The following is an 18,057-nucleotide window of genomic DNA, read 5'->3' as shown; positions in this document are numbered from 1 at the left end:
TCCCCCTGACTGACTACCTGCTCTCTCCTCCTGGACTGATCCCCCTGACTGCCTAACTGCTCTCTCCTGCTGGCCTGATCCACCTGACTGCCTACCTGCTCTCTCCTCCTGGACTGATCCCCCTGACTGCCTACCTGCTCTCTCCTCCTGGCCTGATCCCCCTGACTGCCTACCTGCTCTTCCCTTCTGACCTTTTCTTCCTGACTGCCTACCTGCTCTCTCCTCCTGGCCTCATCCCCGAGACTACCTAACTGCTCTTCCCTTCTGAACTGATATTCCTGAATGCCTACCTGCTCTCTCCTACTGGCCTCATCACCAGACTACCTAACTGCTCTTCCCTTCTGACCTGATCTTCCTGACTGCCTACCTGCTCTCTCCTCCTGGACTGATCCCCCTGACTTCCTACCTGCTCTCAACTCCTGGCCTGATCCCCCTGACTGCCTACCTGCACTCTCCTCCTGGCCAGATCCACCTGACTGCCTACCTGCTCTCTCCTCTTGACCTGATCCCCCTGACTGCCTACCTGCTCTCTCCTCCTGGACTGATCCCCCTGCCTGCTTACCTGACTCTCCTCCTGGCCTGATACCCCTGACTGCCTACCTGCTCTTCCTTTCCGCCCTGATGCCCCTGACTGCCTAACTGCTCTCTCCTCCTGGCTGATCCCCTGACTGCCTACCTGCTCTCTCCTCCTGGCCTTATCCCCCTGACTGCCTACCTGCTCTCTCCTCCTAGCCTGATCCCCCTGACTGCCTACCTGCTCTCTCCTCCTGGCCTGATCCCCCTGACTGTCTAACTGCTCTTCCCTTCTGGCCTGATCCCCCTGATGGCTACCTGCTCTCTCCTCCTGGCCTGATCCCCCTGACTGCCTACCTGCTCTCTCCTCCTGCCCTGATCCCTCTGACTGCCTACCTGCTCTCTCCTCCTGGCCTCATGCCCCAGACTACCTAACTGCTCTTCCCTTCTGACCTGATATTCCTGACTGCCTACCTGCTCTCTCCTCCTGGCCTCATCCCTGAGACTACCTAACTGCTCTTCCCTTCTGACCTGATATTCCTGACTGCCTACCTGCTCTCTCCTCCTGGCCTCATCACCAGACTACCTAACTGCTCTTCCCTTCTGACCTGATCTTCCTGACTGCCTACCTGCTCTCTCCTCCTGTAATGATCCCCCTGACTGCCTACCTGCTCTCTCCTCCTGGCCTGATCCCCCTGACTGCCTACCTGCTCTCTCCTCCTGGCCAGATCCACCTGACTGCCTACCTGCTCTCTCCTCCTGACCTGATCCCCCTGACTGCCTACCTGCTCTCTCCTCCTGGACTGATCCTCCTGACTGCCTACCTGACTCTCCTCCTGGCCTAATCCTCCAGACTGCCTACCTGCCCTTCCCTTCCGGCCTGATCCCCTGACTGCCTAACTGCTCTCTCCTCCTGGCTGCTCCCCCTGATTGCCTACCTGCTCTCTCCTCCTTGCCTGATCGCCCTGACTGCCTACCTGCTCTGTCCTCCTGGCCTGATCCCCCTGACTGCCTACCTGCTCTCTCCTCCTGGCCTGATCTCCCTGACTGCCTACCTGCTATCTCCTCCTAGCTGATCCCCCTGACTGCCTACCTGCTCTCTCCTCCTGGCCTGATCCACCTGACTGTCTACCTGCTCTCTCCTCCTGGCCTGATCCCCCTGACTGTCTACCTGCTCTCTCCTCCTGGCCTGATCCCCCTGACTGCCTACCTGCTCTCTCCTCCTGGCCTGATCCCCCTGACTGCCGAACTGCTCTTCCCTTCTGTCCTGATCCCCCTGACTGCCTACCTGCTCTTTCCTCCTGGCCTGATCCCCCTGACTGCCTACCTGCTCTATCCTCCTGGCCTGATCCCCCTAACTGCCTAACTGCTCTCTCCACCTGGCCTGATCCCCCTAACTGCCTACCTGCTCTTTCCTCCTGGCTGATCGCCCTGACTGCCTACCTGCTCTCTCGTCCTGGCCTGATCCACCTGACTGCCTACCTGCTCTCTCCTCCTGGCCTGATCCCCCTGACTGCCTACCTGCTCTCTCCTCCTGGCCTGATCCCCCTGACTGCCTACCTGCTCTCTCCTCCTGGCCTGATCCCCCTGACTGCCTACCTGCTCTCTCCTCCTGGCCTGATCCCCCTGAATGCCTACCTACTCGCTCCTCCTGGACTGATCCCCCTGACTGCCTACCTGCTCGCTCCTCCTGGCCTTATCCCCCTGACTGCCTACCTGCTCTCTCCTCCTGTCCTCATCCCCCAGACTACCTAACTGCTCTTCCCTTCTGACCTGATATTCCTGACTGCCTACCTGCTCTCTCCTCCTGGACTCATGCCCCAGACTACCTACCTGCTCTTCCCTTCCGGCGTGATCCCCTGACTGCCTAACTACTCTCTCCTCCTGGCTGATCCCATTGACTGCCTACCTCCTCTCTCCTCCTTGCCTGATCGCCCTGACTGCCTACCTGCTCTGTACTCCTGGCCTGATCCCCCTGACTGCCTACCTGCTCTCTCCTCCTGGCCTGATCTCCCTGACTGCCTACCTGCTCTCTCCTCCTAGCTGATCCCCTGATTGCCTACCTGCTCTCTCCTCCTGGCCTGATCCCTCTGACTGCCTACCTGCTCTCTCCTCCTGGCCTGATCCCCCTGACTGCCTACCTACTCTCTCCTCCTGGCCTGATCCCTCTGACTGCCTACCTGCTCTCTCCTCCTGGCCTGATCCCTCTGACTGCCTAACTGCTCTCTCCTCCTGGCCTGATCTCCCTGACTGCCTACCTGCTCTCTCCTCCTAGCTGATCCCCTGATTGCCTACCTGCTCTCTCCTCCTGGACTGATCCCCCTGACTGCCTAACTGCTCTTCCATTCTGGCCTGATCCCCCCAACTGCCTACCTGCTCTCTCCTCCTGGCCTGATCCCCCTGACTGCCTACCTGCTCTCTCCTCCTGGCCTGATCCCCCTGACTGCCTACCCGCTCTCTCCTCCTGGCCTGATCCCCCTGACTGCCTACCTGCTCTCTCCTCCTGGCCTGATCCCCCTGACTGCCTAACTGCTCTTCCCTTCTGGCCCGATCCCACAGACTACCTAACTGCTCTTCCCTTCCGGTCTGATCCCCCTGACTGCCTACCTGCTCTCTCCTCCTGGCCTGATTCCCCTGACTGCCTACCTGCTCTCTCCTCCTGGCCTGATCCCCCTGACTGCCTACCTGCTCTCTCCTCCTGGACTGATCCCCCTGACTGCATACCTGCTCTCTCCTCCAGGACTGATCCCACTGACTGCCTACCTGACTCTCCTCCTCTCCTGATCCCCCTGACTGCCTACCTGCTCTTCCCTTCCGGCCTGATCCCCCTGACTGCCTAACTGCTCTCTCCTCCTGGAGGATCCCCCTGACTGCCTACCTGCTCTCTCCTCCTGGCCTGATCCCCCTGACTGCCTACCTGCTCTCTCCTCCTGGCCTGATCCCCCTGACTGGCTACCTGCTCTCTCCTCCTGGCCTGATCCCCCTGACTGCCTACCTGCTCTCTCCTCCTGGCCTGATCTCCCTGACTGCCTACCTGCTCTCTTCTCCTGGCCTGATCCCCCTTACTGCCTACCTGCTCTTCCCTTCTGGCCTGATCCCCGTGAGTGCCTAACTACTCTCTCCTCCTGGTTCATCCCCCTGACTGCTTACCTGCTCTCTACTCCTGGACTGATCCCCCTGACTGCCTACCTGCTCTCTCCTCCTGGCCTGATCCCCCTGACTGCCTAACTGCTCTTCCCTTCTGTCCTGAACCCCTGACTGGCTACCTGCTCTCTCCTCCTGGCCTGATCCCCCTGACTGCCTACCTGCTCTCTCCTCCTGACCTGATCCCCCTGACTGCCTACCTGCTCTCTCCTCCTGGCCTGAACCCCTGACTCCCTACCTGCTCTCTCCTCCTGGCCTGAACCCCCTGACTGCCTACCTGCTCTCTCCTCCTGGACTGATCCCGCTGACTACCTAACTGCTCTTCCCTTCTGGCCTGATCCCACAGACTACCTAACTGCGCTTCCCTTCCGGCCTGATCCCCCTGCCTGCCTACCTGCTCTCTCCTCCTGGACTGATCCCCCTGACTGCCTACCTGCTCTCTCCTCCTGGCCTCATCCCCCTGAATGCCTAACTGCTCTTCCCTTCTGGCCTGATCCCACTGACTGGCTACCTGCTCTCTCCTCCTGGCCTGATCCCCCTGAATGCCTACCTGCTCTCTCCTCCTGACCTGATCCCCCTGACTGTCTAACTTCTCTCTCCTCCTGGCCTGATCCCCCTGACTGCCTACCTGCTCTGTCCTCCTGGCCTGATCCCCCTGACTGCCTACCTGCTCTCTCCTCCTGGCCTGATGCCCCTGACTGCCTACCTGCTCTCTTCTCCTGGCCTGATCCCCCTGACTGCCTACCTGCTCTCTCCTCCTGGCCTGATCCCCCTGACTGCCTAACTGCTCTTCCCTTCCTGCCTGATCCCACAGACTACCTAACTGCTCTTCCTTTCCGGCCTGATCCCCCTGACTGCCTACCTGCTCTCTCCTCCTCGCCTGATCCCCCTGACTGGCTACCTGCTCTCTCCTCCTGGCCTGATCCCCCTGACTGCCTACCTGCTCTCTCCTCCAGGCCTGATCCCCCTGACTGACTACCTGCTCTCTCCTCCTGGACTGATCCCCCTGACTGCCTAACTGCTCTCTCCTGCTGGCCTGATCCCCCTGACTGCCTACCTGCTCTCTCCTCCTGGACTGATCCCCCTGACTGCCTACCTGCTCTCTCCTCCTGGCCTGATCCCCCTGACTGCCTACCTGCTCTTCCCTTCTGACCTGATCTTCCTGACTGCCTACCTGCTCTCTCCTCCTGGCCTCATCCCCCAGACTACCTAACTGCTCTTCCCTTCTAACCTGATATTCCTAACTGCCTACCTGCTCTCTCCTCCTGGCCTCATCCCCGAGATACCTAACTGCTCTTCCCTTCTGAACTCATATTCCCGACTGCCTACCTGCTCTCTCCTACTGGCCTCATCACCAGACTACCTAACTGCTCTTCCCTTCTGACCTGATCTTCCTGACTGCCTACCTGCTCTCTCCTCCTGGACTGATCCCCCTGACTTCCTACCTTCTCTCAACTCCTGGCCTGATCCCCCTGACTGCCTACCTGCTCTCTCCTCCTGGCCAGATCCACCTGACTGCCTACCTGCTCTCTCCTCTTGACCTGATCCCCCTGACTGCCTACCTGCTCTCTCCTCCTGGACTGATCCCCCTGCCTGCCTACCTGACTCTCCTCCTGGCCTAATCCCCCTGACTGCCTACCTGCTCTTCCTTTCCGCCCTGATCCCCCTGACTGCCTAACTGCTCTCTCCTCCTGGCTGATCCCCTGACTGCCTACCTGCTCTCTCTTCCTGGCCTTATCCCCCTGACTGCCTACCTGCTCTCTCCTCCTGGCCTGATCCCCCTGACTGCCTACCTGCTCTCTCCTCCTGGCCTGATCCCCCTGACTGTCTAACTGATCTTCCCTTCTGGCCTGATCCCCCTGATGGCTACCTGCTCTCTCCTCCTGGCCTGATCCCCCTGACTGCCTACCTGCTCTCTCCTCCTGGCCTGATCCCTCTGACTGCCTACCTGCTCTCTCCTCCTGGCCTGATCCCCCTGATTGCCTACCTGCTCTCTCCTCCTGGCCTCATGCCCCAGACTACCTACCTGCTCTTCCCTTCTGACCTGATATTCCTGACTGCCTACCTGCTCTCTCCTCCTGGCCTCATCACCAGACTACCTAACTGCTCTTCCCTTCTGACCTGATCTTCCTGACTGCCTACCTGCTCTCTCCTCCTGTACTGATCCCCCTGACTACCTACCTGCTCTCTCCTCCTGGCCTGATCCCCCTGACTGCCTACCTGCTCTCTCCTCCTGGCCAGATCCACCTGACTGCCTACCTGCTCTCTCCTCCTGACCTGATCCCCCTGACTGCCTACCTGCTCTCTCCTCCTGGACTGATCCTCCTGACTGCCTACCTGACTCTCCTCCTGGCCTGATCCTCCAGACTGCCTACCTGCCCTTCCCTTCCGGCCTGATCCCCTGACTGCCTAACTGCTCTCTCCTCCTGGCTGCTCCCTCTGATTGCCTACCTGCTCTCTCCTCCTTGCCTGATCGCCCTGACTGCCTACCTGCTCTGTCCTCCTGGCCTGATCCCCCTGACTGCCTACCTGCTCTCTCCTCCTGGCCTGATCTCCCTGACTGCCTACCTGCTATCTCCTCCTAGCTGATCCCCCTGACTGCCTACCTGCTCTCTCCTCCTGGCCTGATCCACCTGACTGCCTACCTGCTCTCTCCTCCTGGCCTGATCCCCCTGACTGTCTACCTGCTCTCTCCTCCTGGCCTGATCCCCCTGACTGCCTACCTGCTCTCTCCTCCTGGCCTGATCCCCCTGACTGCCGAACTGCTCTTCCCTTCTGTCCTGATCCCCCTGACTGCCTACCTGCTCTCTCCTCCTAGATGATCCCCCTGACTGCCTACCTGCTCTCTCCTCCTGGCCTGATCCCCCTAACTGCCTACCTGCTCTTTCCTCCTGGCTGATCCCCCTGACTGCCTACCTGCTCTCTCGTCCTGGACTGATCCCCCTGACTGCATACCTGCTCTCTCCTCCTAGCTGATCCCCTGATTGCCTACCTGCTCTCTCCTCCTGGACTGATCCCCCTGACTGCCTAACTGCTCTTCCATTCTGGCCTGATGCCCCCAACTGCCTACCTGCTGTCTCCTCCTGGCCTGATCCCCCTGACTGCCTACCTGCTCTCTCCTCCTGGCCTGATCCCCCTGACTGCCTACCCGCTCTCTCCTCCTGGCCTGATCCCCCTGACTGCCTACCTGCTCTCTCCTCCTGGCCTGATCCCCCTGACTGCCTAACTGCTCTTCCCTTCTGGCCTGATCCCACAGACTACCTAACTGCTCTTCCCTTCCGGTCTGATCCCCCTGACTGCCTACCTGCTCTCTCCTCCTGGCCTGATTCCCCTGACTGCCTACCTGCTCTCTCCTCCTGGCCTGATCCCCCTGACTGCCTACCTGCTCTCTCCTCCTGGACTGATCCCCCTGACTGCATACCTGCTCTCTCCTCCAGGACTGATCCCACTGACTGCCTACCTGACTCTCCTCCTTGCCTGATCCCCCTGACTGCCTACCTGCTCTTCCCTTCCGGCCTGATCCCCCTGACTGCCTAACTGCTCTCTCCTCCTGGAGGATCCCCCTGACTGCCTACCTGCTCTCTCCTCCTGGCCTGATCCCCCTGACTGGCTACCTGCTCTCTCCTCCTGGCCTGATCCCCCTGACTGCCTACCTGCTCTCTCCTCCTGGCCTGATCTCCCTGACTGCCTACCTGCTCTCTCCTCCTGGCCTGATCCCCCTTACTGCCTACCTGCTCTTCCCTTCTGGCCTGATCCCCGTGACTGCCTAACTACTCTCTCCTCCTGGCTCATCCCCCTGACTGCTTACCTGCTCTCTACTCCTGGACTGATCCCCCTGACTGCCTACCTGCTCTCTCCTCCTGGCCTGATCCCCCTGACTGCCTAACTGCTCTTCCCTTCTGGCCTGAACCCCTGACTGGCTACCTGCTCTCTCCTCCTGGCCTGATCCCCCTGACTGCCTACCTGCTCTCTCCTCCTGACCTGATCCCCCTGACTGCCTACCTGCTCTCTCCTCCTGGCCTGAACCCCTGACTCCCTACCTGCTCTCTCCTCCTGGCCTGAACCCCCTGACTGCCTACCTGCTCTCTTCTCCTGGCCTGATCCCCCTGACTGCCTACCTGCTCTCTCCTCCTGGCCTGATCCCCCTGACTGCCTAACTGCTCTTCCCTTCCTGCCTGATCCCACAGACTACCTAACTGCTCTTCCTTTCCGGCCTGATCCCCCTGACTGCCTACCTGCTCTCTCCTCCTGGACTGATCCCCCTGACTGCCTACCTGCTCTCTCCACCTGGCCTCATCCCCCTGAATGCCTAACTGCTCTTCCCTTCTGGCCTGATCCCACTGACTGGCTACCTGCTCTCTCCTCCTGGCCTGATCCCCCTGACTGCCTAACTGCTCTCTCCTCCTGACCTGATCCCCCTGACTGTCTAACTTCTCTCTCCTCCTGGCCTGATCCCCCTGACTGTCTACCTGCTCTGTCCTCCTGGCCTGATCCTCCTGACTGCCTACCTGCTCTCTCCTCCTGGCCTGATGCCCCTGACTGCCTACCTGCTCTCTTCTCCTGGCCTGATCCCCCTGACTGCCTACCTGCTCTCTCCTCCTGGCCTGATCCCCCTGACTGCCTAACTGCTCTTCCCTTCCTGCCTGATCCCACAGACTACCTAACTGCTCTTCCTTTCCGGCCTGATCCCCCTGACTGCCTACCTGCTCTCTCCTCCTCGCCTGATCCCCCTGACTGGCTACCTGCTCTCTCCTCCTGGCCTGATCCCCCTGACTGCCTACCTGCTCTCTCCTCCAGGCCTGATCCCCCTGACTGACTACCTGCTCTCTCCTCCTGGACTGATCCCCCTGACTGCCTAACTGCTCTCTCCTGCTGGCCTGATCCCCCTGACTGCCTACCTGCTCTCTCCTCCTGGACTGATCCCCCTGACTGCCTACCTGCTCTCTCCTCCTGGCCTGATCCCCCTGACTGCCTACCTGCTCATCCCTTCTGACCTGATCTTCCTGACTGCCTACCTGCTCTCTCCTCCTGGCCTCATCCCCCAGACTACCTAACTGCTCTTCCCTTCTAACCTGATATTCCTAACTGCCTACCTGCTCTCTCCTCCTGGCCTCATCCCCGAGACTACCTAACTGCTCTTCCCTTCTGAACTCATATTCCTGACTGCCTACCTGCTCTCTCCTACTGGCCTCATCACCAGACTACCTAACTGCTCTTCACTTCTGACCTGATCTTCCTGACTGCCTACCTGCTCTCTCCTCCTGGACTGATCCCCCTGACTTCCTACCTTCTCTCAACTCCTGGCCTGATCCCCCTGACTGCCTACCTGCTCTCTCCTCCTGGCCAGATCCACCTGACTGCCTACCTGCTCTCTCCTCTTGACCTGATCCCCCTGACTGCCTACCTGCTCGCTCCTCCTGGCCTGATCCCCCTGACTGCCTACCTGCTCTTCCCTTCCGGCCTGATCCCCTGACTGCCTAACTGCTCTCTCCTCCTGGCTGTTCCCCCTGATTGCCTACCTGCTCTCTCCTCCTTGCCTGATCGCCGTGACTGCCTACCTACTCTGTCCTCCTGGCCTGATCCCCCTGACTGCCTACATGCTCTCTCCTCCTGGACTGATCCCACTGACTGCCTACCTGACTCTCCTCCTGGACTGATCCCCTGACTGCCTACCTGCTCTCTCCTCCTGTCCTGATCCCCCTGACTGCCTACCTGCTCTCTCCTCCTGGCTTGATCCCCCTGAGTGCCTACCTGCTCTCTCCTCCTGGCCTGATCCCCCTGACTGCCTAACTGCTCTTCCCTTCTGGCCTGATCCCCCTGATGGCTACCTGCTCTCTCCTCCTGGCCTGATCCCCCTGAATGCCTACCTGCTCTCTCCTCCTGACCTGATCCCCCTTACTGCCTAACTGCTCTCTCCTCCTGGCCTGATCCCCCTGACTGCCTACCTGCTCTCTCCTCCTGGCCTGAACCCCTGACTGCCTACCTGCTCTCTCCTCCTGGCCTGATCCCCCTGACTGCCTACCTGCTCTCTCCTCCTGGACTGATCCCGCTGACTGCCTACCTGCTCTCTCCTCCTGACTTGATCCCCCTGACTGCCTAACTGCTCTCTCCTCCTGGCCTGATCCCCCTGACTGCCTACCTGCTCTCTCCTCCTGGCCTGAACCCCTGACTGCCTACCTGCTCTCTCCTCCTGGCCTGATCCCCCTGACTGCCTACCTGCTCTCTCCTCCTGGACTGATCCCCCTGACTGCCTACCTGCTCTCTCCTCCTGGACTGATCCCCCTGACTGCCTACCTGCTCTCTCCTCCTGGCCTGATCCCCCTGACTGCCTACCTGCTCTCTCCTCCTGGACTGATAACCCTGACTGCCTACCTGCTCTCTCCTCCTGGCCTGATCCCCCTGACTGCCTAACTGCTCTGTCCTCCTGGCCTGATCCCCCTGACTGCCTACCTGCTCTCTCCTCCTGGCCTGATCTCCCTGACTGCCTACCTGCTATCTCCTCCTAGCTGATCCCCCTGACTGCCTACCTGCTCTCTCCTCCTGGCCTGATCCACCTGACTGTCTACCTGCTCTCTCCTCCTGGCCTGATCCCCCTGACTGTCTACCTGCTCTCTCCTCCTGGCCTGATCCCCCTGACTGCCTACCTGCTCTCTCCTCCTGGCCTGATCCCCCTGACTGCCGAACTGCTCTTCCCTTCTGTCCTGATCCCCCTGACTGCCTACCTGCTCTTTCCTCCTGGCCTGATCCCCCTGACTGCCTACCTGCTCTATCCTCCTGGCCTGATCCCCCTAACTGCCTAACTGCTCTCTCCTCCTGGCCTGATCCCCCTAACTGCCTACCTGCTCTTTCCTCCTGGCTGATCGCCCTGACTGCCTACCTGCTCTCTCGTCTTGGCCTGATCCACCTGACTGCCTACCTGCTCTCTCCTCCTGGCCTGATCCCCCTGACTGCCTACCTGCTCTCTCCTCCTGGCCTGATCCCCCTGACTGCCTACCTGCTCTCTCCTCCTGGACTGATCCCCCTGACTGCCTACCTGCTCTCTCCTCCTGGCCTGATCCCCCTGAATGCCTACCTACTCGCTCCTCCTGGACTGATCCCCCTGACTGCCTACCTGCTTGCTCCTCCTGGCCTTATCCCCCTGACTGCCTACCTGCTCTCTCCTCCTGTCCACATCCCCCAGACTACCAAACTGCTCTTCCCTTCTGACCTGATATTCCTGACTGCCTACCTGCTCTCTCCTCCTGGACTCATCCCCCAGACTACCTACCTGCTCTTCCCTTCCGGTGTGATCCCCTGACTGCCTAACTGCTCTCTCCTCCTGGCTGATCCCATTGACTGCCTGCCTCCTCTCTCCTCCTTGCCTGATCGCCCTGACTGCCTACCTGCTCTGTACTCCTGGCCTGATCCCCCTGACTGCCTACCTGCTCTCTCCTCCTGGCCTGATCTCCCTGACTGCCTACCTGCTCTCTCCTCCTAGCTGATCCCCTGATTGCCTACCTGCTCTCTCCTCCTGGCCTGATCCCTCTGACTGCCTACCTGCTCTCTCCTCCTGGCCTGATCCCCCTGACTGCCTACCTACTCTCTCCTCCTGGCCTGATCCCTCTGACTGCCTACCTGCTCTCTCCTCCTGGCCTGATCCCTCTGACTGCCTAACTGCTCTCTCCTCCTGGCCTGATCTCCCTGACTGCCTACCTGCTCTCTCCTCCTAGCTGATCCCCTGATTGCCTACCTGCTCTCTCCTCCTGGACTGATCCCCCTGACTGCCTAACTGCTCTTCCATTCTGGCCTGATCCCCCCAACTGCCTACCTGCTCTCTCCTCCTGGCCTGATCCCCCTGACTGCCTACCTGCTCTCCCCTCCTGGCCTGATCCCCCTGACTGCCTACCCGCTCTCTCCTCCTGGCCTGATCCCCCTGACTGCCTACCTGCTCTCTCCTCCTGGCCTGATCCCCCTGACTGCCTAACTGCTCTTCCCTTCTGGCCTGATCCCACAGACTACCTAACTGCTCTTCCCTTCCGGTCTGATCCCCCTGACTGCCTACCTGCTCTCTCCTCCTGGCCTGATTCCCCTGACTGCCTACCTGCTCTCTCCTCCTGGCCTGATCCCCCTGACTGCCTACCTGCTCTCTCCTCCTGGACTGATCCCCCTGACTGCATACCTGCTCTCTCCTCCAGGACTGATCCCCCTGACTGCCTACCTGACTCTCCTCCTCTCCTGATCCCCCTGACTGCCTACCTGCTCTTCCCTTCCGGCCTGATCCCCCTGACTGCCTAACTGCTCTCTCCTCCTGGAGGATCCCCCTGACTGCCTACCTGCTCTCTCCTCCTGGCCTGATCCCCCTGACTGCCTACCTGCTCTCTCCTCCTGGCCTGATCCCCCTGACTGCCTAACTGCTCTTCCCTTCTGTCCTGAACCCCTGACTGGCTACCTGCTCTCTCCTCCTGGCCTGATCCCCCTGACTGCCTACCTGCTCTCTCCTCCTGACCTGATCCCCCTGACTGCCTACCTGCTCTCTCCTCCTGGCCTGAACCCCTGACTCCCTACCTGCTCTCTCCTCCTGGCCTGAACCCCCTGACTGCCTACCTGCTCTCTCCTCCTGGACTGATCCCCCTGACTACCTAACTGCTCTTCCCTTCTGGCCTGATCCCACAGACTACCTAACTGTGCTTCCCTTCCGGCCTGATCCCCCTGCCTGCCTACCTGCTCTCTCCTCCTGGACTGATCCCCCTGACTGCCTACCTGCTCTCTCCTCCTGGCCTCATCCCCCTGAATGCCTAACTGCTCTTCCCTTCTGGCCTGATCCCACTGACTGGCTACCTGCTCTCTCCTCCTGGCCTGATCCCCCTGAATGCCTACCTGCTCTCTCCTCCTGACCTGATCCCCCTGACTGTCTAACTTCTCTCTCCTCCTGGCCTGATCCCCCTGACTGCCTACCTGCTCTGTCCTCCTGGCCTGATCCCCCTGACTGCCTACCTGCTCTCTCCTCCTGGCCTGATGCCCCTGACTGCCTACCTGCTCTCTTCTCCTGGCCTGATCCCCCTGACTGCCTACCTGCTCTCTCCTCCTGGCCTGATCCCCCTGACTGCCTAACTGCTCTTCCCTTCCTGCCTGATCCCACAGACTACCTAACTGCTCTTCCTTTCCGGCCTGATCCCCCTGACTGCCTACCTGCTCTCTCCTCCTCGCCTGATCCCCCTGACTGGCTACCTGCTCTCTCCTCCTGGCCTGATCCCCCTGACTGCCTACCTGCTCTCTCCTCCAGGCCTGATCCCCCTGACTGACTACCTGCTCTCTCCTCCTGGACTGATCCCCCTGACTGCCTAACTGCTCTCTCCTGCTGGCCTGATCCCCCTGACTGCCTACCTGCTCTCTCCTCCTGGACTGATCCCCCTGACTGCCTACCTGCTCTCTCCTCCTGGCCTGATCCCCGTGACTGCCTACCTGCTCTTCCCTTCTGACCTGATCTTCCTGACTGCCTACCTGCTCTCTCCTCCTGGCCTCATCCCCCAGACTACCTAACTGCTCTTCCCTTCTAACCTGATATTCCTAACTGCCTACCTGCTCTCTCCTCCTGGCCTCATCCCCGAGATACCTAACTGCTCTTCCCTTCTGAACTCATATTCCTGACTGCCTACCTGCTCTCTCCTACTGGCCTCATCACCAGACTACCTAACTGCTCTTCCCTTCTGACCTGATCTTCCTGACTGCCTACCTGCTCTCTCCTCCTGGACTGATCCCCCTGACTTCCTACCTTCTCTCAACTCCTGGCCTGATCCCCCTGACTGCCTACCTGCTCTCTCCTCCTGGCCAGATCCACCTGACTGCCTACCTGCTCTCTCCTCTTGACCTGATCCCCCTGACTGCCTACCTGCTCTCTCCTCCTGGACTGATCCCCCTGCCTGCCTACCTGACTCTCCTCCTGGCCTAATCCCCCTGACTGCCTACCTGCTCTTCCTTTCCGCCCTGATCCCCCTGACTGCCTAACTGCTCTCTCCTCCTGGCTGATCCCCTGACTGCCTACCTGCTCTCTCTTCCTGGCCTTATCCCCCTGACTGCCTACCTGCTCTCTCCTCCTGGCCTGATCCCCCTGACTGCCTACCTGCTCTCTCCTCCTGGCCTGATCCCCCTGACTGTCTAACTGATCTTCCCTTCTGGCCTGATCCCCCTGATGGCTACCTGCTCTCTCCTCCTGGCCTGATCCCCCTGACTGCCTACCTGCTCTCTCCTCCTGGCCTGATCCCTCTGACTGCCTACCTGCTCTCTCCTCCTGGCCTGATCCCCCTGATTGCCTACCTGCTCTCTCCTCCTGGCCTCATGCCCCAGACTACCTAACTGCTCTTCCCTTCTGACCTGATATTCCTGACTGCCTACCTGCTCTCTCCTCCTGGCCTCATCACCAGACTACCTAACTGCTCTTCCCTTCTGACCTGATCTTCCTGACTGCCTACCTGCTCTCTCCTCCTGTACTGATCCCCCTGACTACCTACCTGCTCTCTCCTCCTGGCCTGATCCCCCTGACTGCCTACCTGCTCTCTCCTCCTGGCCAGATCCACCTGACTGCCTACCTGCTCTCTCCTCCTGACCTGATCCCCCTGACTGCCTACCTGCTCTCTCCTCCTGGACTGATCCTCCTGACTGCCTACCTGACTCTCCTCCTGGCCTGATCCTCCAGACTGCCTACCTGCCCTTCCCTTCCGGCCTGATCCCCTGACTGCCTAAGTGCTCTCTCCTCCTGGCTGCTCCCCCTGATTGCCTACCTGCTCTCTCCTCCTTGCCTGATCGCCCTGACTGCCTACCTGCTCTGTCCTCCTGGCCTGATCCCCCTGACTGCCTACCTGCTCTCTCCTCCTGGCCTGATCTCCCTGACTGCCTACCTGCTATCTCCTCCTAGCTGATCCCCCTGACTGCCTACCTGCTCTCTCCTCCTGGCCTGAACCACCTGACTGCCTACCTGCTCTCTCCTCCTGGCCTGATCCCCCTGACTGTCTACCTGCTCTCTCCTCCTGGCCTGATCCCCCTGACTGCCTACCTGCTCTCTCCTCCTGGCCTGATCCCCCTGACTGCCGAACTGCTCTTCCCTTATGTCCTGATCCCCCTGACTGCCTACCTGCTCTCTCCTCCTAGATGATCCCCCTGACTGCCTACCTGCTCTCTCCTCCTGGCCTGATCCCCCTAACTGCCTACCTGCTCTTTCCTCCTGGCTGATCCCCCTGACTGCCTACCTGCTCTCTCGTCCTGGACTGATCCCCCTGACTGCATACCTGCTCTCTCCTCCTAGGTGATCCCCTGATTGCCTACCTGCTCTCTCCTCCTGGACTGATCCCCCTGACTGCCTAACTGCTCTTCCATTCTGGCCTGATCCCCCCAACTGCCTACCTGCTCTCTCCTCCTGGCCTGATCCCCCTGACTGCCTACCTGCTCTCTCCTCCTGGCCTGATCCCCCTGACTGCCTACCCGCTCTCTCCTCCTGGCCTGATCCCCCTGACTGCCTACCTGCTCTCTCCTCCTGGCCTGATCCCCCTGACTGCCTAACTGCTCTTCCCTTCTGGCCTGATCCCACAGACTACCTAACTGCTCTTCCCTTCCGGTCTGATCCCCCTGACTGCCTACCTGCTCTCTCCTCCTGGCCTGATTCCCCTGACTGCCTACCTGCTCTCTCCTCCTGGCCTGATCCCCCTGACTGCCTACCTGCTCTCTCCTCCTGGACTGATCCCCCTGACTTCATACCTGCTCTCTCCTCCAGGACTGATCCCACTGACTGCCTACCTGACTCTCCTCCTTGCCTGATCCCCCTGACTGCCTACCTGCTCTTCCCTTCCGGCCTGATCCCCCTGACTGCCTAACTGCTCTCTCCTCCTGGAGGATCCCCCTGACTGCCTACCTGCTCTCTCCTCCTGGCCTGATCCCCCTGACTGGCTACCTGCTCTCTCCTCCTGGCCTGATCCCCCTGACTGCCTACCTGCTCTCTCCTCCTGGCCTGATCTCCCTGACTGCCTACCTGCTCTCTTCTCCTGGCCTGATCCCCCTTACTGCCTACCTGCTCTTCCCTTCTGGCCTGATCCCCGTGACTGCCTAACTACTCTCTCCTCCTGGCTCATCCCCCTGACTGCTTACCTGCTCTCTACTCCTGGACTGATCCCCCTGACTGCCTACCTGCTCTCTCCTCCTGGCCTGATCCCCCTGACTGCCTAACTGCTCTTCCCTTCTGGCCTGAACCCCTGACTGGCTACCTGCTCTCTCCTCCTGGCCTGATCCCCCTGACTGCCTACCTGCTCTCTCCTCCTGACCTGATCCCCCTGACTGCCTACCTGCTCTCTCCTCCTGGCCTGAACCCCTGACTCCCTACCTGCTCTCTCCTCCTGGCCTGAACCCCCTGACTGCCTACCTGCTCTCTTCTCCTGGCCTGATCCCCCTGACTGCCTACCTGCTCTCTCCTCCTGGCCTGATCCCCCTGACTGCCTAACTGCTCTTCACTTCCTGCCTGATCCCACAGACTACCTAACTGCTCTTCCTTTCCGGCCTGATCCCCCTGACTGCCTACCTGCTCTCTCCTCCTGGACTGATCCCCCTGACTGCCTACCTGCTCTCTCCTCCTGGCCTCATCCCCCTGAATGCCTAACTGCTCTTCCCTTCTGGCCTGATCCCACTGACTGGCTACCTGCTCTCTCCTCCTGGCCTGATCCCCCTGACTGCCTACCTGCTCTCTCCTCCTGACCTGATCCCCCTGACTGTCTAACTTCTCTCTCCTCCTGGCCTGATCCCCCTGACTGCCTACCTGCTCTGTCCTCCTGGCCTGATCCTCCTGACTGCCTACCTGCTCTCTCCTCCTGGCCTGATGCCCCTGATGCCTACCTGCTCTCTTCTCCTGGCCTGATCCCCCTGACTGCCTACCTGCTCTCTCCTCCTGGCCTGATCCCCCTGACTGCCTAACTACTCTTCCCTTCCTGCCTGATCCCACAGACTACCTAACTGCTCTTCCTTTCCGGCCTGATCCCCCTGACTGCCTACCTGCTCTCTCCTCCTCGCCTGATCCCCCTGACTGGCTACCTGCTCTCTCCTCCTGGCCTGATCCCCCTGACTGCCTACCTGCTCTCTCCTCCAGGCCTGATCCCCCTGACTGACTACCTGCTCTCTCCTCCTGGACTGATCCCCCTGACTGCCTAACTGCTCTCTCCTGCTGGCCTGATCCCCCTGACTGCCTACCTGCTCTCTCCTCCTGGACTGATCCCCCTGACTGCCTACCTGCTCTCTCCTCCTGGCCTGATCCCCCTGACTGCCTACCTGCTCATCCCTTCTGACCTGATCTTCTTGACTGCCTACCTGCTCTCTCCTCCTGGCCTCATCCCCCAGACTACCTAACTGCTCTTCCCTTCTAACCTGATATTCCTAACTGCCTACCTGCTCTCTCCTCCTGGCCTCATCCCCGAGACTACCTAACTGCTCTTCCCTTCTGAACTCATATTCCTGACTGCCTACCTGCTCTCTCCTACTGGCCTCATCACCAGACTACCTAACTGCTCTTCACTTCTGACCTGATCTTCCTGACTGCCTACCTGCTCTCTCCTCCTGGACTGATCCCCCTGACTTCCTACCTTCTCTCAACTCCTGGCCTGATCCCCCTGACTGCCTACCTGCTCTCTCCTCCTGGCCAGATCCACCTGACTGCCTACCTGCTCTCTCCTCTTGACCTGATCCCCCTGACTGCCTACCTGCTCGCTCCTCCTGGCCTGATCCCCCTGACTGCCTACCTGCTCTTCCCTTCCGGCCTGATCCCCTGACTGCCTAACTGCTCTCTCCTCCTGGCTGTTCCCCCTGATTGCCTACCTGCTCTCTCCTCCTTGCCTGATCGCCGTGACTGCCTACCTACTCTGTCCTCCTGGCCTGATCCCCCTGACTGCCTACATGCTCTCTCCTCCTGGACTGATCCCACTGACTGCCTACCTGACTCTCCTCCTGGACTGATCCCCTGACTGCCTACCTGCTCTCTCCTCCTGTCCTGATCCCCCTGACTGCCTACCTGCTCTCTCCTCCTGGCTTGATCCCCCTGAGTGCCTACCTGCTCTCTCCTCCTGGCCTGATCCCCCTGACTGCCTAACTGCTCTTCCCTTCTGGCTTGATCCCCCTGATGGCTACCTGCTGTCTCCTCCTGGCCTGATCCCCCTGACTGCCTACCTCCTCTCTCCTCCTGACCTGATCCCCCTTACTGCCTAACTGCTCTCTCCTCCTGGCCTGATCCCCCTGACTGCCTACCTGCTCTCTCCTCCTGGCCTGAACCCCTGACTGCCTACCTGCTCTCTCCTCCTGGCCTGATCCCCCTGACTGCCTACCTGCTCTCTACTCCTGGACTGATCCCGCTGACTGCCTACCTGCTCTCTCCTCCTGACCTGATCCCCCTGACTG

The sequence above is a fragment of the Cnephaeus nilssonii genome, assembly GCF_951640355.1.
Source record: "Cnephaeus nilssonii genome assembly, chromosome: Y".
NCBI lineage: Eukaryota > Metazoa > Chordata > Mammalia > Chiroptera > Vespertilionidae > Cnephaeus > Cnephaeus nilssonii.
Note: the sequence above shows the minus strand (reverse complement) of the source record.